Here is a 13793-nt window from a genome sequence, read left to right on the forward strand (position 1 = left end):
GGTTGGGAGCCGGGTTGGCGGGTCGGGTCGACCCACCCGCCTAACCCGTTTATTAAACGGGTTGGCGGGTTGGCATACCCCCAACCCGAACCCGACCTATTTAATAAACGGGTTACACGGGTCGACCCGTTTATTAAATGGGTTGGCTTAAGCCCAACCCGAACCCGCCTAAGAGGCGGGTTGGCGGGTTGGCTTAAGCCCAACCCGAACCCGCCTAAGAGGCGGGTTGGCGGGTCGGGTTGGCGGGTCGTGTCAGAAATTGCCACCCCTAGTCAAAACGGACACGATTTGGATTAATAACTTTATTCATTCCATATCAACGGGGGCCTCCTCTTGTTTGGTCGCCATGTATTGCCACGTTTGCAAGTTCAAAACCCCGGTATGTTGTGTAAGTCTGACTAACCAGCTTGCATTTAAAAAAAAACAGACATCCGTTTCATGTCCCAAAGGGGTTTGGTGTAGTTGGATGAAGCCGAGGCCACTTGACGTGTGGCTTGGGTTCAAATGCCATGGGAGTCAGTCAGGTTGAAGCAAGGCAACTTTGCTAAGGCCAAGGGGATCGTAGATTTGGCAGGCATTATTAAGTCCAACACGGCCAGGTCTCTTACTCCCAGGGTGGTTCCTCCGTTCTAAATGAAATATATCCACTCCATGCCCTTCCTATTCGGAAGCAGATCAGGTCATGTTGAAAATGAGCGTTTTTGCTCATGCTGACATCGTGGCCATCCGATTTGCATTTTAAAAAAGATCAAAAGTCAACAAAACCACGTGGCATTCATCCAAAATGCAAACAGACGGCCACGATGTCCGCACGAGCAAAAACGCTCATTTTCAGCATGACCTGATCTGCTTCCCCTATTTTCAGCTCAATGAACAACCATAAAGCTGCAACCTTACTCATACAACAGTGCTGCATAGAAAACTCTCGGCCTAACCCACAACCATAAACAGTGAAACCTTACATACGCAGCAGTGCTGTATAGAAACGCTCTCCTTTTAGCCTAAGCCCTCCTTAAACCCTTCTATGCAGTCGACTCCTTTCTCAAGAAACGCCTAGGGGAAAAGGAAAGCTCTCTCTCTCTCTCTCTCTCTCTCTCTCTCTCTCTCTCTCTCTCTCTCTCTGGTTTCTGTCCAATGGCTTCTCGCTATGGTTCGGTCTCTCGCTCGCTAATGGCGGCGGTTCGATCTTCATCCTTCCGGCCGGCCTCCGTTCCTCGGCCTCGGCATCGCTCTCCTTCCTCCTTCAACACCCAACCTCGACGTTTCTCCTTCTCCAACACCAGGTACAACCGAATCAGAATTACAAAAAACATAGTTCTGTTTTTCTTGTTCATTTTGTTTTCTCTTGTCTCGACGAAACCCTGATTCGGGTCGTCGATGCTCGCGTCTCGGTGGATTCAGATCTCCGGCGGAGTTGGGGTGCGCCTCGTCTCTGTTCCCTTTGCACAACGTCGTCTCGGCTGCCCGCCTCACCTCCCACATCTCCGTCAGCGTCCGAGCTTGCTGCGAGCTATCTCAGGGTACCCCTTTCTGTCGATCTTGCCCGGATCGCTAACCCCCCAATTTCTTGTTTTCTTAGCTTTGTGAGTTTTGTCTTCTTCCTGCTTTCTTTTTCCTTGCAACCTTGCTCTTTGTTATAACCGTACGGGGAACGAATTCACTTTGAGCTATTGTTGTTTACTAAGATTGGGCTTAACTGAGGAATTTGGTGTATTGATGCTCAAAGCCTGGTGGTGACCCCTTATAATTTGAGTCCTTGTGAAATATCTTTTGTACTTTTCTTCGTGAACAAAGTTGTCACATAAACAGGGAAAAAATGCTTGATCTTAGTCTACTTGTAGTTGGGCGATTTGCCTGGAAAATCAATGCATCATGTTATTTGATAATGGTTATCTGGACTATGATTGGTTTAACGTCACCAGCAGTCTATAAGCAATTTCTCTTGTTGGTTGGTTGACTGGTTGGGTTGAAAACTTGAAATTGAGGTCGTGTTTGAATCACGAGGTGCACCTGAGCGGGGACAGACCGCTCCATACCCACGCGCTATCCTGCGTTGATACGCACTGTGTGCAGCCGGTTCAGACGGGACAAACTGCGTCCCATGTAATGCATTACAACGCATTAGCGTGGAACGCACTAGTCGCACCCCCAGGGTCGCGACTGGTGAGTACCAGACAAACACCGCATGTTCAGAAAGCACGGTGTTTGTCCTGTGTATCAAACACCACCTGAACTTGCTATCTTTGTCTATTGGGAGTTCATATGGCTATGAGCACTTTGGTCCAACTTGCTTGTTGCTGCTACTGGCAGGGATCACACCTTTTCTCCACATACATATTAGTTTCTATGTATCCATCGCTGGGAAATGTGCGGAGTCAATTGTGGCTCTGCTTATGTTCTGCTCATAAAGAGCTTGTTCAAACTTGTAAAATAAGCTCGACAAGCTGATCATGAACAAAGTTACTTGTTTTGGCTTGACTTGTATGAGCTCATTAAGTAGTAAAAGATATATTTTACATCATATAGTATATGTAAAACATATGATTGAACTATTTGATTTGCAAAAAATAGGTTTAGTGGTAGAATCTTATTACTTATAACCCTGAAACAATTCATTTTCTTTTGTAATCCTATTTCTTCCATATCTAAAGCGATGTATTTTTCTGTAAGTAAGCCATCTCGAACGTGGTTTGTTTAACTCGAGCTCATTATGAGCTCGAACTCAGCTTGGCTTGCTTACAAGAATGAGCAAAGCTTGAACACTTCATGCTCGGCTCATTCAGCTCATTTGCCAGCCCTATATGTATCTATGAATGGTAAAGTTCTAAGCATAGGGTTCTTCAATTTCTCCAATTGGATAGTCACCAATATCACCCTCAACAATATCTTTGGACATTTTTTGACTCACTATAGATGTTAGAAAAATCTTAGTATTATTTAATAGAATAAAAAAATACAGAATAGAATTGGTTATGTTTCAGGTTAATGCAGCAAAAGGATAGAACATAATAGTGTCAAGAAATATCATGATTTTGTTATTATTTTCAAATAGGTGTTATTTTGTAAGTATTATAATATTTGCTTAAGCATTTAGCAAAACATCCTGATATTTCCAATGTACTGCTTATACATGTTACCATGCTCTTACGTAGTTATTTTATGTTATTCTTTTACAAGCTTGTTGAATAATGTAAGAGTGTAATATGTCTCATCACAGTCATTTATCAGAATGAATATGTGGTGCAGAACAAGGCTAGTCTAGGGATATAAGTTCAAATTGATTTATGAGCGGAATTGGGCTTAAGTTCTTGTGCATGTCAAAACTCAGAATAAAATAGCCTAAAGCAATAGCAACGACAAAGTGGTACAATGGAATTAATGTCGTCTGTGCAAGTTATAGGCATTCATCATAGATGATCATCTTGTGAAAGAGAAAGAATATGGGCTACTTTTAGGATTGGAAACAAACTGGGAAGCTTGTGGTTGCTTGGGGTGGCTCATGTAAGAACTTGTTTGGGCTCGTAAAACGAACTTGAGGAGCCAAGTATAAGCCAACTCGTATAGATTATCAACCCAAATATGAACAAGGCTTGGCTTGGCTCATGTAGGCTCATTAATAAGCAATACATAATGTATCATACATTGTCAACTTTTTTGTTTTTTTATAAATCCAACTGACTCTCAGCTTGGCTCATGGCAAGCGGAGCTTTAAGAACAAGCCTGGTTGCAAACTGAAGTGGGAGCCTAAATGCGCCAAGCTTGAACAGTCCGTTTTCGGCTTTAAGCTCAACTGATTCAGCTTGTTTATCAACCTTAGTTGCTCAGCAGATTTGCTAGATGAAAATGGCATTGATAAGTGATAGGTGCATCAGGTTATTTTATTTTTTTGTATGGTTATGAGTCTGGATGAACTTATGTTCTAGGTTAGAGTAGGGTTGGTTTCAGGTACAGGTTTGAATTCAATCTGTGTCCTTATAAGAATCTTGTTAGGGCTAAGGTAGATAAGAATGTATCCAGTGTTGGCCAGTATGCAAAAAAGATGGAAACAGTTGGGTTGCTCAGGCTAATGTGCTAGTGATAATGGTTGGTGGCTTGGACAGTGAAGTTGAAAAAAAAGAGTAGTAGTTTCATAGGAAGTGGTTAGATGTAGGGATGCACACGACCCGAGTTTGAGCCGAGCTTAGGCTGGCTCAAAGAAAAAAACTAGTTGTTCAAACTTGGCTTGAGATCAAGCCAAGCTTGAACAGGTTTTGTTCAAACTCGGCTCGAGTCGAACTTGAGCTTGGCTTGGCTCAAGCCAAGCATTTTTTATTTAAAAAAATTTTGAACCACAATGAAAATAGTGGGTTTTGAACTACCCACCTCCTTCGTGGAAGGTTAACACCAGAGTTACCGGAAACGCCTAGGCAAGAGGGGAAGCGCGCTTTAAAAGTGTGAAATGTCACGCTTCCTAAACGCTTTGGGAAGCACCAAAATTTTATGAAAAGCGTGCTTCCCCCTTTTTTTCAATTTTTTTTTGTATTTTATTTTTATTTATTTTCTCTTTTTTCGCTTCCCCCTTGCTTCTTAGGTCGCTTTCAAGACGATTCCTTATTTGTTTTTAAGTCGTCCCACGCTTTCCGCTTCCTAAAATTTTGAAAGTGCCTCACTTCCCGCTTTCGCTTTCTGTATCGCTTCCCACTCTCACTTTCTCGACTGGCAACCATGGTTAACACCGTACCTGTTTGAGCAAGGATGCTAGATGTGTCAAATTTTGTGTGAAAAGATTAGGTGCAATGTGATTGCACAAATATTTGTGCATTAAGCACTTGATCACCCTCCATCTTGAAAGGAAATAGAACTCCAAACGGAACTTCAAAATCAAGCTCACAAAAATATCTTTCACAATGAACACAAGGGTTCATTCAACACACTCACATAACTCTATTTAGAGCCGTTGGGAGTCCAACGACTCTCTCCTTTTATGCTTTTTGACTTTGGTCAAAAAAGTGATGTCCAAAAAAGTGTCCAAAAAGTGAACTAAAACTAAAAATAACTATCATAATCCTAACTAAACTATGTAACTAAACTAAAAGAAAAAGATTACATATGATGGTATATTACATATGAAATTATTTTTTTTTTCTTTTAACACTCCTCAAACTTACGGTTGAATAATCGAAAGTTTGTCCAAGAGAAAGTGAAATCGAGGAGCATCGAGAGGTTTGGTAAAGAAATCAACCAGTTGATATTCTGAAGAGACATATGGAAGATCAATGGTGCCGTGTAGGAATTCCTCTCGTACGTAGTGACAATCAATTTCGATATGCTTAGTGCGTTCGTGGAATGTCCAGATGCCGCCAATGTAAATAGAACTTTTGTTGTCGCAACACAGCCATGATGCTTCTGTACTCATAACACCCATGTCTTGAAGCAATCGTCTTAATCAGACTACTTTCATGTTGGTTGTAGTCATGGCTCTGTACTCGGCTTCAGTTGATGAAAAAATGATTTTTTGTTGCTTCTTGCACCTCCATGAAATCAATGATTCACCTAAAAACAAAACAAAAAAACAATAGTTGAGTGTTGATCATTGGGATCACCTCCCCAATCTGCATCAGTATAAGCGGTTAGTTTTAACAAGAAAGAAGCAGATAAAAAAAGTTCTCTACAAATAGAGGTTTTAAGATATCTAATAATTCGTAATACTGCTCCCATATAAACAGTAGTGAGAGCATGTTGGAATTGACTTGCTATGTGGACAAGATGTGTGATGTCAGGTCGTGTGATGGAAAGATAAGACAATGCCCCAACAAGCTGTTTGTAATATGTTGGGTTCTCAAGTGGTTCTCATCATCAATCTTCATTTTGGTATTTACGACTTCAAGAATATCAACATGTTTTTCATCTGTGATTTCGGATCTGTCAATAGTATCAAGAGAAAATTTCGATTGAGTTAGTAAATAACCTCTAGGAGAATAGGCCACTTCAATTCCAAGAATTTTTTTTAAGAAACCCAAGTCACTCATTTCGAAGTTGTTTTTGAGAATGTTTTTTATATTGTCAACTCTCTGTTTATCACTTCATGTGATGATCATGTCGTCCACGTAAAGTAGAATAATAATAATACCTGCATTAGATTTCTTAATAAACAAAGCAGCGTCAGTAAGACAAAATTGAAAACCAAAAGTAAGAATAACTTTACTAAATTTGTCATACCAGCTTATTTAAGTCCATATAATGTCTTATGTAAACGAAGAACTTTTCTTGAGGAATCTTAATACCAGGTGGTGGTTCCATGTAGACTTCTTTAGCTAGACTACCATTAAGAAACACATTCTTGACATCCATATGAAAGATATGTCATTTCATTACAGAGGTAATAACAATTAAGGTTCTTACAGTGGTCATTCTCGCGAATGGTGCAAAGGTTTCCTCATAGTCTATTCCATATTCTTGGGAATAACCTTTAACAATTAGTCGAGCCTTAAATCGTTTAAGAGTGCCATCACACTTGGTTTTGACTTTATATACCCAACGACATCCTATAGCTTTCTTTTCGGGTGGAATATCTTGAATAGTCCACGTATTTGCCTTTTTTAAGGCACTTAATTCTGCTGACATGGCTTCAACCCATTCGAAATGTTCTTTTGTAGTATCATAGTTAGAAGGTTCTATGTAGGAATGTAATAGGGCAATATATGTTTGGTACTTTGGTGAAAAAGACTCGTAGGATACAAAATTTTCAGGTACTTTTGACACCCTAGATGATCTTCTTGTTTCTATATGATTTTGTGCTTTAGTATATTTTTCTAGAGCACAGGGTTGCTCTAGGTCACCCCATCTGAAATATTGAATGCATTCTGGATGAGGTGATTCAGTACTTATCACATTTTGATCTTCTTGATCAACATCTTCCTCGTTAATCACTGGAACTAAATCTAGTAAAAAGGAATATTCATTAATTTTTGTAGAGTTTTTAATTTAAAAAAAACTTTCATTTTCTAAGAATGATACATTTCGTAATACATATGGCTTTCTAGTTTTAAGATCAAGACATCTATAACCTTTTTTATTGCTTGCATAACCAAGAAACACACATGGAATAATACGAGGTAAGAGTTTGTCATTTTTGTTGAAAAAAATAAAACATTTACAACCAAATACCCTTAACCTTGAATAATCTGGGATTTGTTTGAAGAGTTTTTCAACAGGTGAAATGTTGCTTAACAAAGATGATGGCATTCTATTAATGAGATATGCCGCGGTTAGAGTGGCTTCGACCCACAAATTTTTTGGTACTAGATGAGTAATGAGTATGGTTCTTGTTTTTCTATGATATGCCTATATTTTCTTTCTGTTAGACCATTTTGTTGTGGGGTATATGGACATGATCTTTGATGTGAAATACCATGTAAATTTAAGTAATTGTTGAATTATTTTGACAAAAACTCTCCCTCTGAATCAGTGCGAAAAATAGAGATATCATTTTTAAATTGATTCTTAACTAGTTTATGAAATATTTGAAAATGGAAAAATACTTCGGATTTATGTTTGAGAGAGTAAATCCAAGTATGCTTTGTAAAATCATCTACAAAAATGACATAATATGAGAAACCTCCTTCGGATATAACAGGTGCAGGACCCCATACATCTGAATGCACTAACTCAAAAGGTCGAGATGAAACAACAATTTTTTCTTGAAAGGGTAATCTCTTCATTTTTCCTAGAATACATTTTTCACATTTAAATGTTTCAGAATTACAAAAGTTTTCCATATTTGGAAATAAGTGAATCTTGGATGTGCTAGGATGACCAAGTCTTCTGTGCCATAGATTCAAGTTCATTTCATGAACATTACAACAAAATGTGTTCTTGAGAATTTTCAAAAAGTCCATGTAGTATAAGCCTCCTTCTCTATGGCCTTCCCGAATCAACTTTCCTGACTGGTGATCTTATACTCGACAACCACGAGAGGAGAAGGAAACATTATATCCATGGTCAAAAAGTTGAGAAACAAATAAGATATTGAGATTTAATTTGGAAATATATTTAATTTGTGGAATATGAAATCTTTTTTAGTTTTAAGAACCTTTTTCAAAATTTCCTATTGCTTCGATTTCTAGTGATGTTCCATCGACAGGAAAAACATTAGATCCATTTGAGTTATGACATTCGGATAATATTTCAACATTCAGAGTAATGTGAAAAAAGCACCTGAGTAAAGAAGCCATAATGTTTTACCTGGATCAGAGGTGCTCACAGAAGAGACTGCAACTCCCGTAGATGAAGATGCTCCCTTGAGTAAAGGTCCAAGTGCTTCCACTAATTGTGTAAGAGACACTCCCAATGAAAGTTTTGCTAGATTCTTGTGGAGGTCCGACAGAGTCAACCTTTTTTTCATAAGGTCTCTTTAATTTTGGACAGTGAGTTTTCACATGTTTAGGTTCCCGGCAATAGTAGCAAATGATTTTCTTTTTCTCAAAATCATCATTTTTTCTTCCATAGTTAGGAGGTTTGTAAGTCCTGATAAAGTTTTCAGGTTTCGAGACAGCTAGAAAAGAGTCGTCATCGCTCTTAGAAATTCTACTTTTTAGTCTATTTTCTTTCAATTCTTTTATTGATGGCACTTTTTCACGGTGGAGAAGAATAGACTTAGTGGATTCAAATTCCGATCTCAATCCACTAATAAAATGAAAGAAATGCTTTGCATTGATTTGATTTTGGCGGAGTTCAATATCTTGTGGACAATGTCACTTTGGTTCAAGAAGAGCTAACTCTTCCCACAATTCTGATAAGCCATTGTAATACTCCCTAATGCTCTTGTCTCCTTGAACCATATTTTGAACTTTAATTTGTAAATTACACACATGTGCAATATCATTAAGAGAATACATTCTCTTAAGATAATTCCACGCATCATTAGCATGCTCGAATTTGGCAAGACTTTGAGCATTTCTTTATGTCTACACTTGTAATAAGCCAAAACATAATCTTGGCATGACTCATTCGCCTTTCCTTCCACTTTTTTTCATAAGTGGAGATGGCCTTAATCATTTTTACCTCAGTAAGAGGTATTTCTTTTTCTTCTTCATCCTTGGTGAGAATTAGTGTAGGTTCTCTATCTGTCCCGTCTACTAATCCTCATATTCTCTTTTCCCATATAAGATGCTTCATGATAGAAGCCCATGTGACATAATTTGGAATCATTGAGTTTGATGGGCTTAATGGTGACATTGTCATCCATTTTACAATTTTTGGAAAAGAAAAGATAAAGAGAAGAAGAAAAATGAAGAAACAAGAAGAGAAGTAAAGACGAAGATACTCTACCGCAAACGGTGAGTATAAGAATTCCTTTAAGCTTTCACACGATCACAACTTCAAAGAAACTTTACTTTTAAAAAAAACATTGAATGGCACACTTCCCAATGCACCGAAGGAACTTAGCTTGATTGCTTCAACCTTGCTTTGATACCATGAAAGGAAATAGAACTTCAAACGGAACTTCAAAATCAAGCTCACAAAAATATCTTTCACAATGAACACAAGGGTTCATTCAACACACTCACAGAAATGCTCAAAGGAGTGCACACACCAAGATGAAAAAGAAACATTTCATCAAAGTGGGAGAAACCCACACTAAAAGTAATACAAAACAAGGGGGAAAACCCCCATATATATAATACATGAAAATGAGGGGAGGAGGGAGTTGTTGGGCTCCCAAGAGCTCTTTTTATTGCCGTTGGGAGTCCAACGACTCTCTCCTTTTATGCTTTTTGACTTTCGTCGAAAAGCACTTTATGCTTTTAAATAAAAGTAAAAATAACTATCCTAATCCTCACTAAACTATGTTACTAAACTAAAAGAAAAAGATTACATATGCTGGTATATTACATATGAGATTAGATATAAGATTATATATATATATATTTTTTTTAACAGGGGACAAGGCCTGTCAGTTGTGGGGCCCAAGGCCTGATGGAGGGCAATCAGGTGCTTAATGCACAAATATTTGTGCAATCATATTGCACCCAATCCGGACCCCAAATTTGCAAACATAAAATATACATATAATATATTATGTGCATTATATAACTACGCAAACTAGTAGTTAATTGGCCTGTTATATATGTGGGCTACCAGGTCTGCCCGATGGGCCTGAGTTATTTATTAATTTGTTTAATAATATAATTTTTTCAAAAATTAACTACTACATAGTAACTTGGATAACTGTTATTATGTACCTAATTAGTTGCATGGGAACTTGCTATTTGTTAATTATTACTATTTACCTAATTAGTTGCACTAATTAGGAATTAGATGCATGGGAACTTGCTATTCTCTCATTAACCCATAATTTCAGGCAAGCATTTATGCATTTTAAGATTGGGCCAGGCTGGGCCAGCCACAGCCCGTTTCACATTGGCCCGTTGGGCCAATGGGCTGGGCCATGGGCTTCTCTTCAAACCCGAGCCCATTAAGAACCGGGTCAAAACCCGGCCCGTTAGTAAACGGGCCCGGTCGTTGACCGGTCCGGCCCGATGCCCACCCCTAGGTGAAACACTTTAAACTTTTGTTGGATATCCATGGGATAGAACCACCTGAGGCATAAACATCATATCAATGGGTAATTCATTGATGCCACTTCCTCTGGCACATACCTGTGCTTTATATGATGATGGGATGGAGTGTGTAGGATCGATAGAATTCTTAAACTACTGAAAACTGATGTCACATAAATGGAGGATGGTTGTACCTGTATTTGTCTTGTAGCGTCTGTGTCATGTCTTTTCCATCATCTTTTATGTGTGCGTTGTATGTCCTTATATGTATTATTGCAGGATGATTATTGATAGAAAATAAAATGTATGTTAGTGGAGGGCAGTTGTGCCTTGTTCTTAATTTTCTTGCATATTGATTCGTCTTGTTTATATAGTTATAATTGTGGCTATTATATGTTGAACTTATTTGCAAGTTGTCAGTCTTAGCACATGTCATGTGGCTAGGTCATGAGCTTCTCTTGTAGCTTTCTTGGGTGATTTTGCTAGATTGAGGACTGATATTTCATATTGGAGCATAGTTCCCATATTTACTTGCAATATTTTTGTGGAAGATGTTATAGATCTGGTATATCCTGCTTAGTTTCAGATGATGCTGTTATCACCCTTAGGCCATAAGTAAAATGAGTAAAACACACACACACACACACACACACACACCATAAAACGTTACTTTGTGAGTTTAACGAGTTACTTTTAGAGCAATCTTTTGCATACATTGAATTTTTTGTTTGATGGAAATTGGTTGATCAATGAAACTGTCACTTCATAGGCTCTCTTTCCCTTTTCCTTTTTTTTCAAACAAGGGTGAGTTTTGAACCCATGATCCGAATGCAAAGTGTATGCCATGACTTGATAATTCAGTTTTGACATTCAACAACCACCTCTCGCAGAACATTTGAATTGATTGTATCTGAATGGTAAGGTGAATTTGTAAACCACCAACATATTCCTTCAAGCTATGTCACCTGGGTACGGGTACGGGTACGGGTACGGGTACGGGTACGGGTACGGGTACGGGTACGGATACGGATACGGATACAGATACGGATATGGACACAGATACGGATACGGAGGGTATGACACAGCAATTCCAAAAAATGTGGGTACGGAGACACAGCTATATATATATATTAAATATCAAATAAATACAAAATAAAATCAGAATAAACTGAATATAATCTAAATATATATGTTATATCTAAAATATATATTATATACTGAAAGAAAATATAATTATAAATTTATAAATTAAATACAAACTTGTATGTATGGAGGGTAAAATGGCGTGTCTGGGTGTCGACACGGAGATATGCGCGTCAACAATGGTATGGAGGGCAAAATGGAGTGTCTGGGTACCATAGCCTTCAAGTCACTTAAACTTTGATTAATTTAGAATCAGATTCAGCATGAGCATATTGCAAATGCCAAAAACTGTTGTCCAATCATACAACTAGCGTCTTTATACTAGATGGGCCAGCACTTGTGTCATTTTGTGAAATTTTGGTTAGGTAAGTCATGTCCTGAAGTTTGAAAATTGCCTGCACAGTAACGTAGGGAAATTGTTCGGAAGCACCTTTGACTTCTGTTGCCCTGGTTCCTCATTTCACCTCTGTTTCCTGTCTCTTTTATTACTGAGTATATTCAAAGGCTTCACCCCAAAACTTTAACCATCAGACCATCTCATTCATTGGCTGCTGTTTTTTTGACAAAGTTAAAAAGCCATTTCCTTTTTTATTTCTTGTGATGATCCTTTTACTTTGTTTTATTTGCAGTGTTAATAATTTGCCTCATTTCAATTATTTTGAATGAAATTACTGCAAAATTTAAATCCTTAAAAGTTTATGCTTTCCGGGCTTTTGGTTACTTCGCATGCAACTAACCCTGCTTCTCAATCATCATTTCAGGTACTTGATCTAAGTGAGCGTGAAATATTGTATGAATCATGGCAAAATGGTTTCTTAGTATCATCAGATGGTGGTTCTCTGTTCATTATGTAGCTGCAAGAATAGGAGCAACCTGAATAAGTGATTATGTTGCAAATTTTATTTTGTAGTGCGCTGATTTCTTGCTGAGAATGGAAATATGTTTAATTTCAACCATTTTAATCTCTGGTATATCAACCATTATTATTTAGACCATCATCACTCTCCAACTTTCGGGTTTCAATCCACTGATAAAAGCCGAGCACCCTTTTTTCTTGTCCATAGCTAACTTACCTATCAATAGCCATGCATACCTACTTGATAATAAAGCGATGGATCTATTTTTTGGCAGTTTTGTCTTGGCATCATGACATCCAGACAGTAATAGTGTTGCAAGCCACAAGTCATGTTTTCATGTTGGGGATTTGGCCAGGGAGGTAGGATTTTCTTGTTTTTTGGTCAGGGTGCAAGAATATAACTAGATAAACTTCTTTTATGATAAGCAACATGCCAGTCACCTGTCACTTCAAAATTATTTCTGTATTCTATGAATTATAAGAATAAAAAACGGTTAACTTGTTTAATGTTGAAATCCCTGATGGTAATAATACTCCTATCAACAGTGGTATGGGAATGTCAGGATAGATTACTTGAGTTCTTGATTGAAGACACTCTTTTGGAATAAAGTCAGGGTTACTTCTGTGGGTATCAGCATTATTTTCTCCTTATTCCATTTGGCTGTTTGTATGTTCAGATGCACAAGTTGGCAAAACTTTTTCTTTGGCATAACAATGTCAGCCTTGTGGTATATGGGCTGGTAATTAGTGGTTGATGTTTTCAACTTGTCAATTGATTGATCAATATTGGTTGATTCAGACGTTGAGTTACTAGAAGCAACAGTTATTGTTATTTTGGCCTTTTTGTGGTGTTTAGCATGTAATCAAGCTGGTTCTTTGCTGATATTCTCAATATACCGAAGGGCCTTTTTGTGGTGTTTAGGAGGATCCTGCTCAGATTGCCAGCCAGCCCCCTTCTCCACAAGTCATACGCATGTGCATGCGCATATGAACAAAGTGCATGTGTGTGTGCAATAGGTGCAATCACGTCTTTATGTTGCCTTGCGATCCATCATTAAGAAGAGCATGGTTTGAATGTGCATTGAAAAGTAAGCGTTTGGTTAGAGCTTTGTCACATTTAATAAGTTTACGAGATAAATTAGTGCATGAAAAGTACTTTCAATTAACCCCATAAGCACTTTGTGACCAATCTGAAATATTAATCTTTATAACTGCAATAAAATATAGATGCCACTAGGATCTAGTCCTACATC

The 13793-nt window shown here is 38.0% G+C and overlaps 1 long non-coding RNA gene across 1 annotated transcript; it reads left to right on the forward strand.

The window, feature by feature from the left end:
• Nucleotides 1-913: 913 nt before the first annotated feature.
• Nucleotides 914-12679, forward strand: LOC149841730 (uncharacterized). The gene is made up of 3 exons (XR_016431009.1): nucleotides 914-1283; nucleotides 1402-1520; nucleotides 12446-12679. It is a non-coding gene; the product is annotated as an uncharacterized LOC149841730 (long non-coding RNA).
• The last annotated feature ends 1114 nt before the right edge of the window (nucleotides 12680-13793 follow it).

Source organism: Nuphar pumila, chromosome 3 (genome assembly GCF_984573655.1).
Source record: "Nuphar pumila chromosome 3, dmNupPumi1.hap1.1, whole genome shotgun sequence".
Taxonomy (NCBI): Eukaryota; Viridiplantae; Streptophyta; class Magnoliopsida; order Nymphaeales; family Nymphaeaceae; genus Nuphar; species Nuphar pumila.